Genomic DNA, 15,951 nt, shown 5'->3' with positions numbered 1-15,951 from the left:
AGAAGGCCTTCCTTGATTACTCAAAGCACACACCAGACATTATCTGTCTCCAGGAGACCCATTTTTCCACCTCTTCCCACCCTAAGTATTTTGACGCCAACTATTCACAACACTATATGTCAAGCTGGGATAAAAAAACGAGAGGTGTCGCCACTTTCATTAGAAACAACTTCCCATTTCAGCTCATCAGCACACAGTCAGACCCTGAGGGCAGATTCCTCATTACTCTGGGAACATCACGAAACCAGACAATTTGCATTGTTAACAGCTATTTACCCGCAGCTTCCCAGAGGTCGGTTTTTCAGCTAATTACATCAAAACTAGCCACTCTTACGTATGACCACCTTATCTGGTGCGGCGACTTTAACTTCATCATTAATCCTAAATTAGATAGCAGATCTCAGAAGCGATCAGATATAACAAAAGCTGACAAAAAGAAAATCCAACACCTAATGAAAGAAAACTGCCTGGTCGATGTATGGAGGGAACTAAATGGTCCTGTAAAGGGTTACACATACTTCTCACCTGCGCACCAGTCCTATTCTCGAATAGACCTACACCTAACTACAGCAGGAACGATCCCATCGGTCCTATTCTCCCGTCATATTCCATCATCGTGGTCTGACCATGATGTTGTCCTATCATCATTTAAATTCAATGTCACCACTTCTAAATTATTCAAATGGAGACTGAACGATTCCTTACTTACTGACCCTACTACTCTCACTAAAATTAAAGAGGAGTTGGGACTGTACTTCCAGACCAATTCCACTGATGACACTTCCCCTGGACTAGTGTGGATGGCACATAAAAAATTTATTACCGGCTCACTAATCAAAATTGCATCTAATAAAAAGAAACAAAGATCTGAATTACAAACATGCTTAGAGACTAAACTTATGAAACTTGAACTTGCTAACCAAGCCACCACTTCCCTCTTTTTGATTAAACAAATTAGAGACACTAAGCTACAATTAGACACTATTCTTACAAATAAAACAGAGCGTTAACATGGACCAAGTCAACTTTTTATAAATACGCAAATAAACCCTCTAACATGTTGGTGCGTAGACTCAGAAGCAAAGAATTTTTAAATAATGTCACCTCCATCAAAGATTCCAAAGGCAGAATCTCTGCACACCCGGATATAGTATACGAAGCATTCCGAGACTACTATCAAACTATATTCCTCCCCACAGACACCGCCACCACAATCCTTATCCTCCTTCCTTGATGAACTGAAAATACCTAAAATCCCCAACTCTGCTGTAGGCCAACTGCATACACCAATATCTGAAGACGAAATCTCTGCGGTAATTAAAAACCTAAAGAGAAATAAAGCCCCTGGACCTGACGGCCTCACGGCATTATATTACAAGAAATTTACAAACATCCTCACACCGCACATTAAAAATGACTGTAATGCTCTACTAAATGGCACCCAGATGCCACCTGAATTCTATATAGCTCATGTGACGGTAATCCCAAAACCAAAGAAAGACCATCTCCTTCCCAAGAATTATAGACCTATATCGTTATTAAATGTTGATCTCAAACTCTTTACATCCATCATTACCACTAGACTTAACAAATTATTACCTACCCTTATTCACCGTGATCAAGTGGGATTCATGCCCAATAGACAAGGCCCTGACAACATTAGGAGAAATTTAAATATTATACATACAGCTAATTATCACAAACAACCCCTGCTATTATTAGCTTTAGATATAGAGAAAGCTTTCGACTCAGTCTCATGGTCCTACCTATTTGAAGTCCTATCCAGATTTGGCATCCCTCGCAACCTTATTTCATGCCTCCAACTACTGTACGACAGCCCTACAGCTTATCTGAAACTCCCGTCAACTAGACCTACTCCTATCAACATACAAAGGGGGACGAGACAAGGCTGCCCACTTTCTCCAACCCTGTTCGCCATGGCCATGGAGCCACTGGCTGAGGCAATAAGGCTTAACCCGAACATACTTGGGCCTGCAGGATTTATCGCACAATATAAGGTGAGCTTATTTGCGGATGACTTACTGCTAACTTTGTCCAGTCCACTTACCACTCTCCCAAATTTATTTTCAGTTCTACGTAGATTTGAGTCGATCTCAGGACTCAAAATTAATGTTGACAAATCCGAAGCTCTATTTCTTAACACCGCTAAGGACATGCAAACAAATATTATCTCCCAGTTCAAATTTGTTCAAAATGAACATTACATAACTTATCTCGGAGTCAATCTTACCTCTCATAAGTCGACCTTACTCAAATGGAACTACCTCCCGTTAATAAAAAACCTCCGAGCTGACTTAACCAGATGGTCTGCCATGAAGTTGACCTGGTTGGGCAGGTTGCATGCAATTAAAATGGTCTCTCTGCCTAGATTTCTGTACCTATTCCGCTCTCTCCCCATTCCGTTGTCGCATGAGACCTTACACGAAATTCATTCTATGATTTCAAAATTTATTTGGCAGGGGAAAAAACCCAGAATCCGTCAAAAAATTATGTTCATACATAGAAGGCTGGGGGGACTTTCCATGCCTAACTTCACACTGTATTACAAGTCGGCTCAGCTGGCCCAATTGACAAATGCCTGCGCTGCCACTCAGGCTCCGAGGTGGGTTGACCTGGAATCGTCCCTCTTGCTACCATTTTCCTTGCCTGGCCTTATGTGGTCTACACAAAAACTACCAAAAGGCCTACACATTACAGCACCTTTCACAGCACATTCCCTGATCCTTTGGAGGAAGGAAAGGTTTAAATTTGAACTCCAATCTAAGTCCGCCCCACTGACCCCCCTCTTCTGTAACCCCATGTTCCCACCGGGTCTTGACTCGCGCTCTTTTGCTTGGTGGAAACTTAATGGAATTACCACACTAAAACACCTCTGCTCACCCTTTAATATAATTCTAACTAGACAAGAATTCCTACATAAATACAATCCACCCACTAATGAAACCTTTCGTATCTATCAGGTTTTCCATTTTGCGGAACAGCTTCTACAACATAACATCCCTTTTTGCGTAACTAGCTTTGAACAGAGGTGTATGGATGACCCACTGGGAAGGGGAACCATTTCTCTGCTATACGGATCTCTCAATGCGGCACATGGAGTTGACAAACTACATTACATGAAACAGTGGGAGGAAGACCTGGGTATCCAATTAACTTTGGAAAATTGGAGGCGATGCTGTGACACAGTTTCCAGGGGTAGTCATCAAGCCTCCCTGGCAGAGACATCCATTAAGGTCCTGCACAGAACGTACCTAGTCCCAAGTAAGCTCCACACTATATACCCCAACATTTCAGACAAATGTTTTAGAGGATGTGACACAGTGGGAGACATGAAGCATATTTGGTGGGAATGTCCAATAGCCTCAACCATGTGGCGGGAAGTAAGATTAATAATTGAAAAAATGTATGGCGGGGCAATACAACCTGACCCGGCCACATTCCTCTTGGGAGCCAAGTACCCAGGATTCTCTAACAAATTCCACAGGCTGATAAGCCAGTTGCTTATGGCCGCTAAGCTGCATATAGCTACCAACTGGAGGACGCCATTACTCTCTTTCCAAGCAGTTAGAGACAAAATGAATTCAATCCTCTTATATGAACGTATACACGCGACTAGGGAAGATGTGTGGGAGGTCTTCTACCAGATTTGGAAACCGTGGATGGATCTTAACACGAACTTGAATCTTGCACAAACCTTGACTTTATCTATTTGAGACTACATTATCCTGTGAGAGATTTCGATGACACTGGGGTTGAGCCTGCGTTAGGTGGGGTGCGGGGAGGTGGGAGGCGGAACTCACAAAACGGAACAAAATATAATCTTGTCTTGTAAATATACTGCAGTCTATCTACCACGAAGTAAAGTGCAGAATCTCTTTTTCCTCCCCATTTTCCCTCTTTTATGTCTCCCCATGTTCTTGTCTCGTCATAGCTGTATCTTTGAATTTGAGTTAATGTATGTATGGTTTTTTCTCTTTGTTTGGTTTGAAACCTACTGAACTCCCTTGTAGGGGAATCTGTTATTTAATTGATATGTTATTGAAAATAGAATCTTATTACCCATGTATAATTTCCCCTGCGCGGGAGAAAGTTATGAGAAAATGTCCTGAATTCTTTTGAGTTTCTGAAAATAAAAATTTATTGAAACTAAAGAATGTGGTGGCCACTAGCAACCACTCTAACACCTCCGGCAGCCACCGTCCTGACAGTAGTACCCAATGCCAGTCACATTTGATGATTAGGCTAAATACTGGTTGGCCTAGTTTGACTGTTGGCATGGGATGCTGCCCGGTCTCTTGGGCCTTAAGACTGCCTAGACTATGAAACTATTAAGGACACCCTGTTGGCCCTTTTTACTATCACCCTGAGAGATATTGCACCAAGTTCTGGACATTGTCTCGCCAGAGGGTCTCTTACATAGTATTTCGCAGTAAACTTCGGCGACACTGCACCCGCTGGCTCGACGGCAGGGCTGCCCACTCCGCTGCTGCCCTACGGAACTTGATTGTGCTCGACCAACTTTATATAGAGAAAGGCCCCAGAAATACAAGAGTTGGTAGCCAACCTGAAGTCCAACAACCCAGAGCAAGCAGTCTGATTGGCTGAAGAGTTTACAGCCAACCGACCCCGCTGGAGTCCCGATATGGCCACCGATCCCATAAGGCTCATCAACCAAAGATTCAACCTGCCACCAGTCACTCAAGCAGGATTATCCAGTTACCCAGCAGAAAACCCAACAGTACAAAGGGTTACCAACAGTACCCATGATTTGCCAAACCCATGGCACTGATATACATGCTGGAACTATGGACACATTGCCAAAGACTGTCCCGAAGGCCGGGGCCCCATGCCTGTAGCCTGTCTGCCAGATCATCGGGTCAACATCTGCCAAAACAAGGCAGCAGGGTCTGAGGGACGCTATTCCTGGGATACGCCAGCAGCGGAGGAAGTGATATATCCCATCCATACTCTATGGCGGATTGGCCAACCTACACCAGCCAACCTCCGTCGCCACATCTAGCCGGTCAAGGTCGGTGATATCCAGCCCCAGGGACTTCAGGACACTAGGTCCTCCATCACCCTGGTCAGCTCAGATATTGTGCCACCAGAACAGTATTTACCAGGCTGCCAAGTGACCATCTCCGTGGCTGGAGGTCAGAGCTCAGACATCCCTCTAGCCCATGTGCAGCTGGACTGGAATACTGACCAGGGAGAGGTCAAAGTGGAACTCATGGATGGCCTCCCGCCACCTGTTATTTTGGGGAATGACCTAGGACAAGGACTGTCCAGCCACACAGTCATTGCCCACAACCAAGCCAAGCAACACCCTGATGTGGATCCTTCTGACAACCATTAAGATAACCCACACTCCAAGCCTCCATCCTCCTCTGAGCCGACCACGGTGAGTACACCTGACCAGGCTGTGGCGAATGACTGGGGAGAGACAGATCACAAGGAGTTTAGGGAAGCCCAACTCATGAACCCCACCCTAGAGCTTGCCTGCAGTATGGCCACTCGACATGGGGAAAGAAATCAGGGGGAGGTGTATAGGTGGGAGAAACATGGTTTCCGCGCAGTGCGTACCACCCCAAAACAAACTGGTTGTGTAAGCATTTCAACGGAACGCTCAAGCAGCTCATTAGTCGGTATGTGGAGTCCGAGGGAGAGAACAGGGAGAAAAATCTATTGCTATACAGATGAAAAGTACGAGGGCCGTTGGAGCTAGTAAGAGAGAGTTGGAAGAGCAGTTTTACCACAGAAGAGGCTCCCATTCTGGAGTATGTCCAAAAGTTTAGGGAGAAGATGCAGTACCTCATGGCCTTAGTATCATGGTCTGCCAAGTTTCTGGGATTAGCTGGTTTTAGGGTTAACATGGATGGCCTCACTTTGGGATTCTGGGAGGCTTCTTATAGCCTCATTGTGGGGCCATTCCCTGTCGCTTATACTCTGACCCTTGGCCTAGTGTGTTTGACCCTGTTGTGCTTTGTGCTACGTTACATCTGTCTGGTTCTGATTTGGCTGTGTCCCTGTTACGAGTTTTGCCTGTCCTTTTTGTACTGCGCTGACCTCTCTGTGTACGACCTCTTGGCTACATCCTGACTACCCTCTGCCTGTTTCTCTTGTACTGCGCTTTCCTCTCTGTGTGTGATCCCTTGGCTACGTTCTGACTATCCGTTCTGTCTAATCCCTTGGTAACTTTGTCCCGTAGTTACCTTTCTAGGAGTTTTCCTTCAGCTCCTTGCCCTCTAGAGCTTAAGCCACGTCCCCAGCAGTCACATGTTTCAGGTCCTGTTTGTTTGAAGCACACATCTTCCCCGCTCCACAGGTATCTTTGGGCACAGTTTGTTTTACTCAGGACACACGCACTGGCTCAGTGAGCAAATGCAGTGCGGTGTTCCTGACATTATAAGCGACCATACATAATTTTGTGTAGGGGAGTTTAGTTTCTGTCCCAAACCAAATCTGGCTTTATGGATCCCATGTAAGCTTTGGCTGATCAGGTCAAGTCCTAACCGAAATGTTCCAAACACTCAATGTGGAACAGCGCACGATGGCCCATACCCAGCAAAAGTTGGTGGATACTGTGCAGGGGGCTGTTGCTGCAGGGGCTTCTAGTTCTGGGGTAGAGATGTGTCATTAGCGTCCCCCGAATCTCCGGTCAACTTGCGAGATCCTTTCTCGGGATAAAAGGGAGTTCAGGTCCTTCAGAGAAGGATGTAAGCTTTTTTTTTTTCTCTAAGGCCCCGCTCCTCCGGGGACGAGTTCCAGAGGGTGGGGGTCGTCAGTTCCCTACTTCGGGGTGCTCCGCAAGCATGGGCCTTTTCTCTATCTTTCTGCCCCGGGGAGAATGACTGTCAATGCCTGTTTTGAAGCCTTGGGTCGCATATATGATCAACCGGACATGGTTCGTATGGCTGAAGATATGGTGATGAATGTGCGCCAGGGTGAACGCTCGGCTGAGTGGTTTTGTGCGGAGTTCTGACACTGGGCAGCGGAGATCTCGTGGGATGATGCTGCCCTTCAGGGCCTATTCTGCAGAGGCCTGTCCGAACGCCTCCAGTATGCACTGGCCCTTCACCCTCCACCAGACACTTTGGAGGATGCCATTACGCAAGCAGTCTGTATGGACCGCAGGCTTCGGGCTAGGGGTGTCATGCAGTCCGAGACATCTCTATTCTCCGGCAGCAAAGAGACTGGAATCACGCCTGCTACTCCTGAGCCTATGGAAGTTGGCGTCACCTCTGTCAGAGAAAAAGAGAGAGAACGTCGCCGGGAGAAACAGCTGTTGTTATTGTGGGGAGTCCGGCCACTGGAAAAAGGAGTGTCCCTTGTGTCTGTCATCCTCCAAGGCGACGGGAAACTACTAGGTCTGGGTAGTGATTGAAGAGGCTGCCCAGACCTTCAGATACTTTCGTCCTCATGTACTAAGGTTTTCCTTGAACAGTTGGTAGACAATTATCGTTTTTTCTCTACAGCACTGGTGGACAGTGGTACATCACTCAACCTGGTCAGCTCTGATATAATTTCCCAATACCAGATAGGGACAGTCAGGCTTCCTACACCACTAAAAGTCGTGGCCATGGAATCGTCTCCTCTCACCCGAATAGGGATTGTTTCTGAGAAATTTGTGTTGAACATTGGTTCTTCCCACATGGAAGAAATTGAATGTTTTATTATGGACAAATTGCCCTCAGGGCTGGTTTTGGGCATGCCGTGGCTTCAACGCCACAATCCTATGATTGATTGGAAATTGGGGGAGATTGTCAAGTGGGGGTCCAAATGTGTTGACTGTTACCATAAATCTGTTTTTTGTGTGAAAATTGCAAAATCTGTCTCCTATCAGTCTGGAGGGTATTCCGGAATACCTAAAAGACTTTGAGGACGTTTTTTCAGAAAGTGAGGCTGAGGCGTTTACCCCTCATAGGCCATGTGACTGTGCAATCAATCTCATTCCAGGAGCCAAATTGCCCAAAGCTTGTTTGTTTATTTGTCTGGTCCGGAGCGCCTGGCTATGAGACAATATATTGTTGAGAGTCTCCGTAAGGGGCACATAAGACCTTCAGTTTCCCCGCTAGCAGCAGGGTTTTTCTTTGTTAAGAAAAAAGATGGTGGCCTACGTCCCTGCCTCGACTTTCGAGAATTAAATAAAATCACAGTCAGGAACACACATCCCCTGCCTTTGATTCCCGATCTCTGTAATCAGCTCTCTGAGATCCAGTTTAGAGAACCATCTGGATCCAGAGGGGCCTATAATCTGATAAAGATATGGGAAGGGGATGAGTGGAAAACGGCTTTTCTTAATTCTGAGGAGTTATTTGAGAACTTGGTAATGCCGTTTGGTCTCACCAATGCACCAACGGTTTTCCAAAATTTTATCAATGTCGTGTTCTCAGACCTCATCTGCTGTTTTGTAGTTGTATACCTGGATGATATCCTGATATATTCTGCCGATAAGCAGTCACATTTGTTAATTGTTAAAACTGTACTCCAGAGGCTCCGAGAAAAAATCAATTGTTCGTCAAACTCGAGAAATGTTCATTTTTTTGTTCAAGAGTTGTCATTTTTAGGTCTTATTATCTCACCTCAGGGGTTTCGCATGGATCCCAAGAAGGTGCAAGCTATTGTGGAGTGGGTCCAGCCTTGGGACCTTAAGGGACTCCAGCGCTTCTTGGGATTCGTGAATTATTATCACAAGTTTATTAAAGGGTTCTCACAGATAACTAAGCCCCTTACGGATCTCACTTGTAAAGGGGCAGATGTCAGGAATTGGTCCCCGTTAGCTAAACAGTCATTTCTAAAGCTAAAAAACTGTTTCACATCTGCTCCTATCCTGGTTCAACCCGACCCTTCTATGACATTTGTGGTCGAGGTTGATGCTTCTGAGGTGGGGGTGGGGGCAGTGTTATCACAGGGATCGGCTTCCTTAACTATTCTCAGGCCTTGTGCTTATTTTTCAAAGACATTTTTGCTCGCTGAAAAAAATTATGCCTTACGCAATAGGGAGCTCTAGGCTATTAAATTGGCGTTCAAAGAATGGATGCATTTTTTGGAGAGGGCGGCTCACCCTATTACAGTTATCACGGACCATAAAAATTTAGAATACTTCAAATCTGCTAAGAGACTGACTTCTAGGCAAGCCCGCTGGTCACTTTTTTTTTCCAGACTTTGATTTTCCATTACTTTTCGTCCAGGGTCAAAAAACGTGAAGGCTGATGCTTTGTCGCGCAGTTTTGAACCATTGTCCGCCCCCAATCCGCCGTCTCCCATTCTTCAACCCAGTATCGTGGTTGCCAAAGTGTCATCGGAATTGAAGCGGGAGATTGTGGGGGCTCAATCTTCAGCACCAAGGTCCAAACCTGAAGACAAATTATTTGTTCCGCAGCATTTGCGCACCAAACCCCTGTGGGAGTTCCATGAGTTTCAAAGTTAGGTGCTGATCCGGATATAGCGACCACGCGAGAAGCAGTGGCAAGAGTTTTTTGGTGGCTTTTAATGGCTTCGGATGTTAAGAAACATGTTGCTGCATGTGGAATATGTGCCCCTTCTTAGAGCTCTCATTGCCGGCCGGGGAATTGGTGCCTTTACCAGACCCGGGAAGAACATGGACTTCATTACTAATCTTCCATCGTCCCATAGAAATACTGTTATTTGGGTAATTGTGGACAGATTTTCTAAATTAACACATTTTGTACCCATGGCAAGTTTACTATCAGCAGAGACTCTCTCTAGACTTTTCCTTTCCCAGGTGGTATGTTTGCATGGGGTGCCTATGAATATTATGTCTGATAGAGGGACTCAATTTGTGTCTAGGTTTTGGCGGGCATTTTGCAAAAAATTGGGGATATCTTTGTCGTTTTCCTCAGCTTATCATCCAGAAAGTAACGGACAAACAACGCACCAACCAGTCGCTTGAACAAATTCTGCGGTGCTTGACTTCTAGCCTGCAAAGCGACTGGTCTGATGTCTTACCCTTACCGTTAGCAGAGTTTGCCTTCAACAACTGGGTAAACCAGTCTACCAGTAGGTCACCATTTTTTGTTAATTAAGGCATAAACCCTCATTTTGGCGAATTCTCGCATATGGATTCCGGTTGCTCGGGGGCAGAGGATGGGATCAATCGTCTCAGAGATCTTTGGTCAAAGGTTCGATTAAATATTTCTAGGGCTCAGGAAAAATATAAACGTTTTGCAGATAAAAAAAGTGACTGTGCTCAGATGTTGCAATGTGGAGATAAGGTTTGGCTTTCCACACAGAACATAAGCCTTCGAGTGCCCTCCGCCAAACTTGGACTTAAATTTATTGGCCCCTATGGAGTCATGGAGGTGGTGAACCCGGTAGCCTATATCGCCTTCGTCTGCCCCCCTCTTTAAAACTCCATAATGTGTTTCATAGGTTCTTACTTAAACCTTTGGGGTCAGTGAGGGAGGATTCAGACGCCGGTCCTTCTCCAGTCTTGGTTGATGGGCATATGGAGTTCGAAGTGCAACATATTGTGGACTCCAGGTGGGTTTGGGGGTCTTGGAATATCTGGTGCATTGGAGGGGGTACAGTCCGGAGGATCGGTCTTGGGTACCAGCCACATCCGTACACGCTGACTGCCTGGTTCGTGCATTCAATTCCACCCTGAGAAACTTGGGGGTCCGGAGGCCCCCCGTTAAAAGGGGGGGTAATGTCATGGTCTGCTAAGTTTCTGGGATTGGCTGGTTTTAGGGTTAACAGGGATGGCCTCACTCTGGGATTCTGGGATGCTTCTTATAGCCTCATTCCCTGTCGCTTATACTCTGACCCTTGGCCGAGTGTGTTTGCCCTGTTGTGCTTTGTGCTACGTTACGTCTGTCTGGTTCTGATTTGGCTGTGTCCCTGTTACAAGTTTCGCCTGTCCTTTTTGTACTGTGCTGCCCTCTCTGTGTATGACCTCTTGTCTACGTCCTGACTACCCTCTGCCTGCTTCTCTTGTACTGCGCTGCCCTCTCTGTGTGTGACCTCTTGGCCACGTCCTGACTAACCTTTCTGTCTTGGCCCCTTTATAACTTTGTCCTGTAGTTACCTTTCTAGGAGTTTTCCTTCAGCTCCTAGCTCTCTGGAGTTAGGCCACGCTCCCAGCAGTCACGTGCTTCAGGTCCTGTTTGTCTGAAGCACACATCTTGACCGCTGCTGCCCCGCTCCACAGGCATCTTTGGGCACAGTTTGTTTTACTCAGGACACGCGCACTGGCTCAGTGAGCAAGTGCAGTGCGGTGTTCCTGACACTTAGCCCATGGGAATTTAGAAGTAGCTCAGGAAAGGCAACAACTGTGTTATAACTCGAGATGACAGAATTGGCTCGGGTCACTGCTTATACGGCAAGCTATAGCTCTTACTGAATAAGCTGCAGAGGGAACCCGGATACATGGAGCGCTCCGACTGATCAGCTGTTTGGCTCCACGGCTGCATGTGTCGCGGCTGTGTGACATGCATGGAGAGCCTGATTGTTGGCTCTTCGTGCATGTGTCATGAATATCACACAGCCGCAACACATGCAACTGTGGCACCGGACAGCTGATCAGCCAGCGCGATCCAGGAAGCCAGGGTCCCTCTGCAGCTTATTCGGTAAAAGCACTACAGCTTGCAGAAGAAGCCCTGACCCGATAAAATTCACCCATCTCTAGTTACAACCGCACTGCCAGATTCCGAGAATTTACCTGTGGACAGAAGGTTCTAGTTCTAGTACCAGTATGCAAAAACAAGCTGCAAGCCATGTGGGCAGGTAAATTCACCAGGGAATGCGGGGAGGTTGACTACACAATGGGGGTAACAAATATCCCATTGGGGGAGCGGCTTGGTCCATCACAGAAGCAGCAGTTAATAAAACTGCTTGGAACATATGGCTCCCTGTTCACGAGTCAGCCTGGTCGAACCCCCTTGGTCCAGCATCATGTCAACACAGGGGTAGCCACTTCACTCACAACCTGCCACCACGTGACACCTCCAGTGTTGGGAATGATGAAGGCCGAAGGGGATCACATGTTGAATATGGGGGTCATAGTTCCTTCCCATAGCCCATGGGCAGCCAGTGTAGTGTTGGTGCCCAAGAAAGACAAGAGTGTGGACCATAGGCGACTCAATTAGGTCATTGTTACAGATGCATACCCAATGCCTTGGGTGGATAAACTACTAGACAAATTAGGCGGATCTAAGGTTCATATCTACCATCAATTTGAGCAAGGGATACTGGCAGATCCCACTCAGAAAAGAGAAGTCTGCATTCATCACCCCTTTTGGCCTGTATGAATTTACCAGCATGTCATTTGGAGTGAAGAACGCCCGCGTCAAGGGTCCCCACACTTGTGAGTCCCAACACTAAACAAATATAGCACAAAAAGAAAATTCAGAGATCCTCCAAAAATTATAAAAAACACTAGCAAAAGGCAGAGATTTTTTATATGTGTTTTTTGCATTTATTTCGGGGTGCAGTTGGGCCTATTTGGTCTTGTAAACTGTGGCCTCTGTTCACATGGAATGCATCTGGATAGCGCTGGGCAGCCCACCTGATCTAATAGTATGGGCGTACAGTGCCTACAAGTAGTATTCAACCCCCTGCAGATTTAGCAGGTTTAATAAGATGCAAATAAGTTAGAGCCTTCAAACTTCAAACAAGAGCAGGATTTATTAACAGATGCATAAATCTTACAAACCAAAAAGTTTTGTTGCTCAGTTAAATTTTTATAAATTTTAAACATAAAAGTGTGGGTCAATTATTATTCAACCCCTAGGTTTAATATTTTGTGGAATAACCTTTGTTTGCAATTACAGCTAATATTCGTCTTTTATAAGACCTGATCAGGCCGGCACAGGTCTCTGGAGTTATCTTGGCCCACTCTTCCATGCAGATCTTCTCCAAGTTATCTAGGTTCTTTGGGTGTCTCATGTGGACTTTAATCTTGAGCTCCTTCCACAAGTTTTCAATTGGGTTAAGGTCAGGAGACTGACTAGGCCACTGCAACACCTTGATTTTTTGCCTCTTGAACCAGGCCTTGGTTTTCTTGGCTGTGTGCTTTGGGTCGTTGTCTTGTTGGAAGATGAAATGACGACCCATCTTAAGATCCTTGATGGAGGAGCGGAGGTTCTTGGCCAAAATCTCCAGGTAGGCCGTGCTATCCATCTTCCCATGGATGCGGACCAGATGGCCAGGCCCCTTGGCTGAGAAACAGCCCCACAGCATGATGCTGCCACCACCATGCTTGACTGTAGGGATGGTATTCTTGGGGTCGTATGCAGTGCCATCCAGTCTCCAAATGTCACGTGTGTGGTTGGCACCAAAGATCTCGATCTTGGTCTCATCAGACCAGAGAACCTTGAACCAGTCAGTCTGAGTCCTCCAAGTGATCATGAGCAAACTGTAGACGAGCCTTGACATGACGCTTTGAAAGTAAAGGTACCTTACGGGCTCGTCTGGAACGGAGACCATTGCGGTGGAGTACGTTACTTATGTTATTGACTGAAACCAATGTCCCCACTGCCATGAGATCTTCCCGGAGCTCCTTCCTTGTTGTCCTTGGGTTAGCCTTGACTCTTCGGACAAGCCTGGCCTCGACACGGGAGGAAACTTTCAAAGGCTGTCCAGGCCGTGGAAGGCTAACAGTAGTTCCATAAGCATTCCACTTCCGGATGATGCTCCCAACAGTGGAGACAAGTAGGCCCAACTCCTTGGAAAGGGTTTTGTACCCCTTGCCAGCCTTGTGACCCTCCATGATCTTGTCTCTGATGGCCTTGGAATGCTCCTTTGTCTTCCCCATGTTGACCATGTATGAGTGCTGTTCACAAGTTTGGGGAGGGTCTTAAATAGTCAGAAAAGGCTGGAAAAAGAGATAATTAATCCAAACATGTGAAGCTCATTGTTCTTTTTGCCTGAACTACTTCTTAATACTTTAGGGGAACCAAACAGAATTCTGGTGGGTTGAGGGGTTGAATAATAAATGACCCTCTGAAAAAACTTTTCCCAATTTAAAAAAAAAATAAACAAAGAAATAACATTCTTTTTTGCTGCAGTGCATTTCACACTTCCAGGCTGATCTACAGTCCAAATGTCACAATGCCAAGTTAATTCCAAATGTGGAAACCTGCTAAATCTGCAGGGGGTTGAATACTACTTGTAGGCACTGTAACTGCAACGCTGTTAACCTGGATGCTGTGCATTTCCATTGTGTGAACAGCGCCACATACAAGTCCTCTTTGTGAAATTATAGACCAAGCAAACACCCGCCCATTGGGATTGGCCGGCTGTAAGTGGTTGTCTGATCAGTATTTTTGCAACTGTGTTGCCGCCATCTTAACTACATGGGTCCACTGCATCCTGATACTGCATTTGTTTGGCGGCCTGGGCAGGTAAACATCTCTGCCTTTTGCTAGTGTTTTTTGTTTCTTTTTTACACTGCCGCTCACTTTATCTCCATGGCCTGCTCTCCTAGCGCGTCCAGCATCCGCCTCAGCTCCGTTGGTCGATCCTCCGCCATCTGGATGTCGGCCCTAAGCTGTGGTCCCTCCTCATGTTGTTGTTCACAGTTCGTCTTACAAGCGTTGTATTAGGGTTGCCCCGTTGTCCTCCGGCAACCACTCTAGCTCTCTCTCAGAGCAAAGGACTCTCAGCTCCTCCTTCTTGAGCCTCTTATAGATGGAGTCTGCCATCTGTCTTGCCAACTCACTGCTCAGTAACTGTCCCTGGAATGCTGTCCAGAGATAGGCAATCCCACCAGCTGACACCACTTGTGAAGATCAGAGGTTGTGGGTTATAAAATCACCTAGGCAGGTTAACGATGCATTTTTTATTTCATACATCCATGGTTGAACAACAAATCCATGTAGATGGCCAAAATACAATGTCCTCAGTCCACAAGTTCCCAATCTGAGATCGGTTGTTCCACTGGCCCCATACCAGGCGACACCCACTGTCGCCCAAGTTTTGGTTGGCCCACAGCTTTTGGTATCTCCAACCGGTATAGTGTGCAGTCACAGCCTATGTTCCTCCAGATGATGGATATCATGACCATAGCTAATGGATACCCCTCTAGACAGCAATCTACAAAACTCCTTAGATCATCCATCCATCCCAGCTTGGATCCTCTCCCATCAAAGTCCCTCCAACTGCCTGATTCAATCCATGTGCCTTTTTCTCCCCCCCCCCCCCCCCCCCCTCCTTAAAAGAAATTTTTTTTAGCTCACAGAACAAAACATATTCCATTACCTGGGACTGCATGTGAGATCTCCTGTGGTAATGGCTCCCCTGGGTCTACTATCTCCATCCATGAAATGGGCCTAGGCTGGTAGAACAATGGATTGATAGGATGATTGCTTTACATTTACCTGTAGCAGTCTCCTGTCTGGCCTTAGGTTTACATAAAATCCATCCTGATTGTCTTCTTCTGCTTCAGGTACCTTCACACTAAGCGACGCTGCAGCGATATAGACAACGATGCCGATCGCTGCAGCATCGCTGTGTGGTCGCTGGAGAGCTGTCACACAGACCGCTCTCCAGCGACCAACGATGCCGAAGTCCCCGGGTAACCAGGGTAAACATCGAGTTACTAAGCGCAGGGCTGCGCTTAGTGACCCGATATTTACCCTGGTTACCATTGTAAATGTAAAAAAAAAAAAAACACTACATACTTACAAGCGCCCGCCATAAAGCAGAGCGGTGATGTCACCGCTGTGCTCTGCTTTACGGCCGGCCGGCGCTGACCCAGTGCACGGAAGCGGACGCCGGGGGACACGACAGACACCAGAATGTAAGTATGTAGTGTTTGTTTTTTTTTACTTTTACAATGGTAACCAGGGTAAATATCGGGTTACTAAGCGCGGCCCTGCGCTTAGTAACCCGATGTTTACCCTGGTTACCAGTGAAGACATCGCTGAATCAGCGTCACACACACCGACTCAGCGATGTCAGCGGGTGATC

The sequence above is a fragment of the Ranitomeya variabilis genome, chromosome 6, assembly GCF_051348905.1.
Source record: "Ranitomeya variabilis isolate aRanVar5 chromosome 6, aRanVar5.hap1, whole genome shotgun sequence".
Taxonomy (NCBI): Eukaryota; Metazoa; Chordata; class Amphibia; order Anura; family Dendrobatidae; genus Ranitomeya; species Ranitomeya variabilis.
This window is presented reverse-complemented; position numbering follows the sequence as displayed.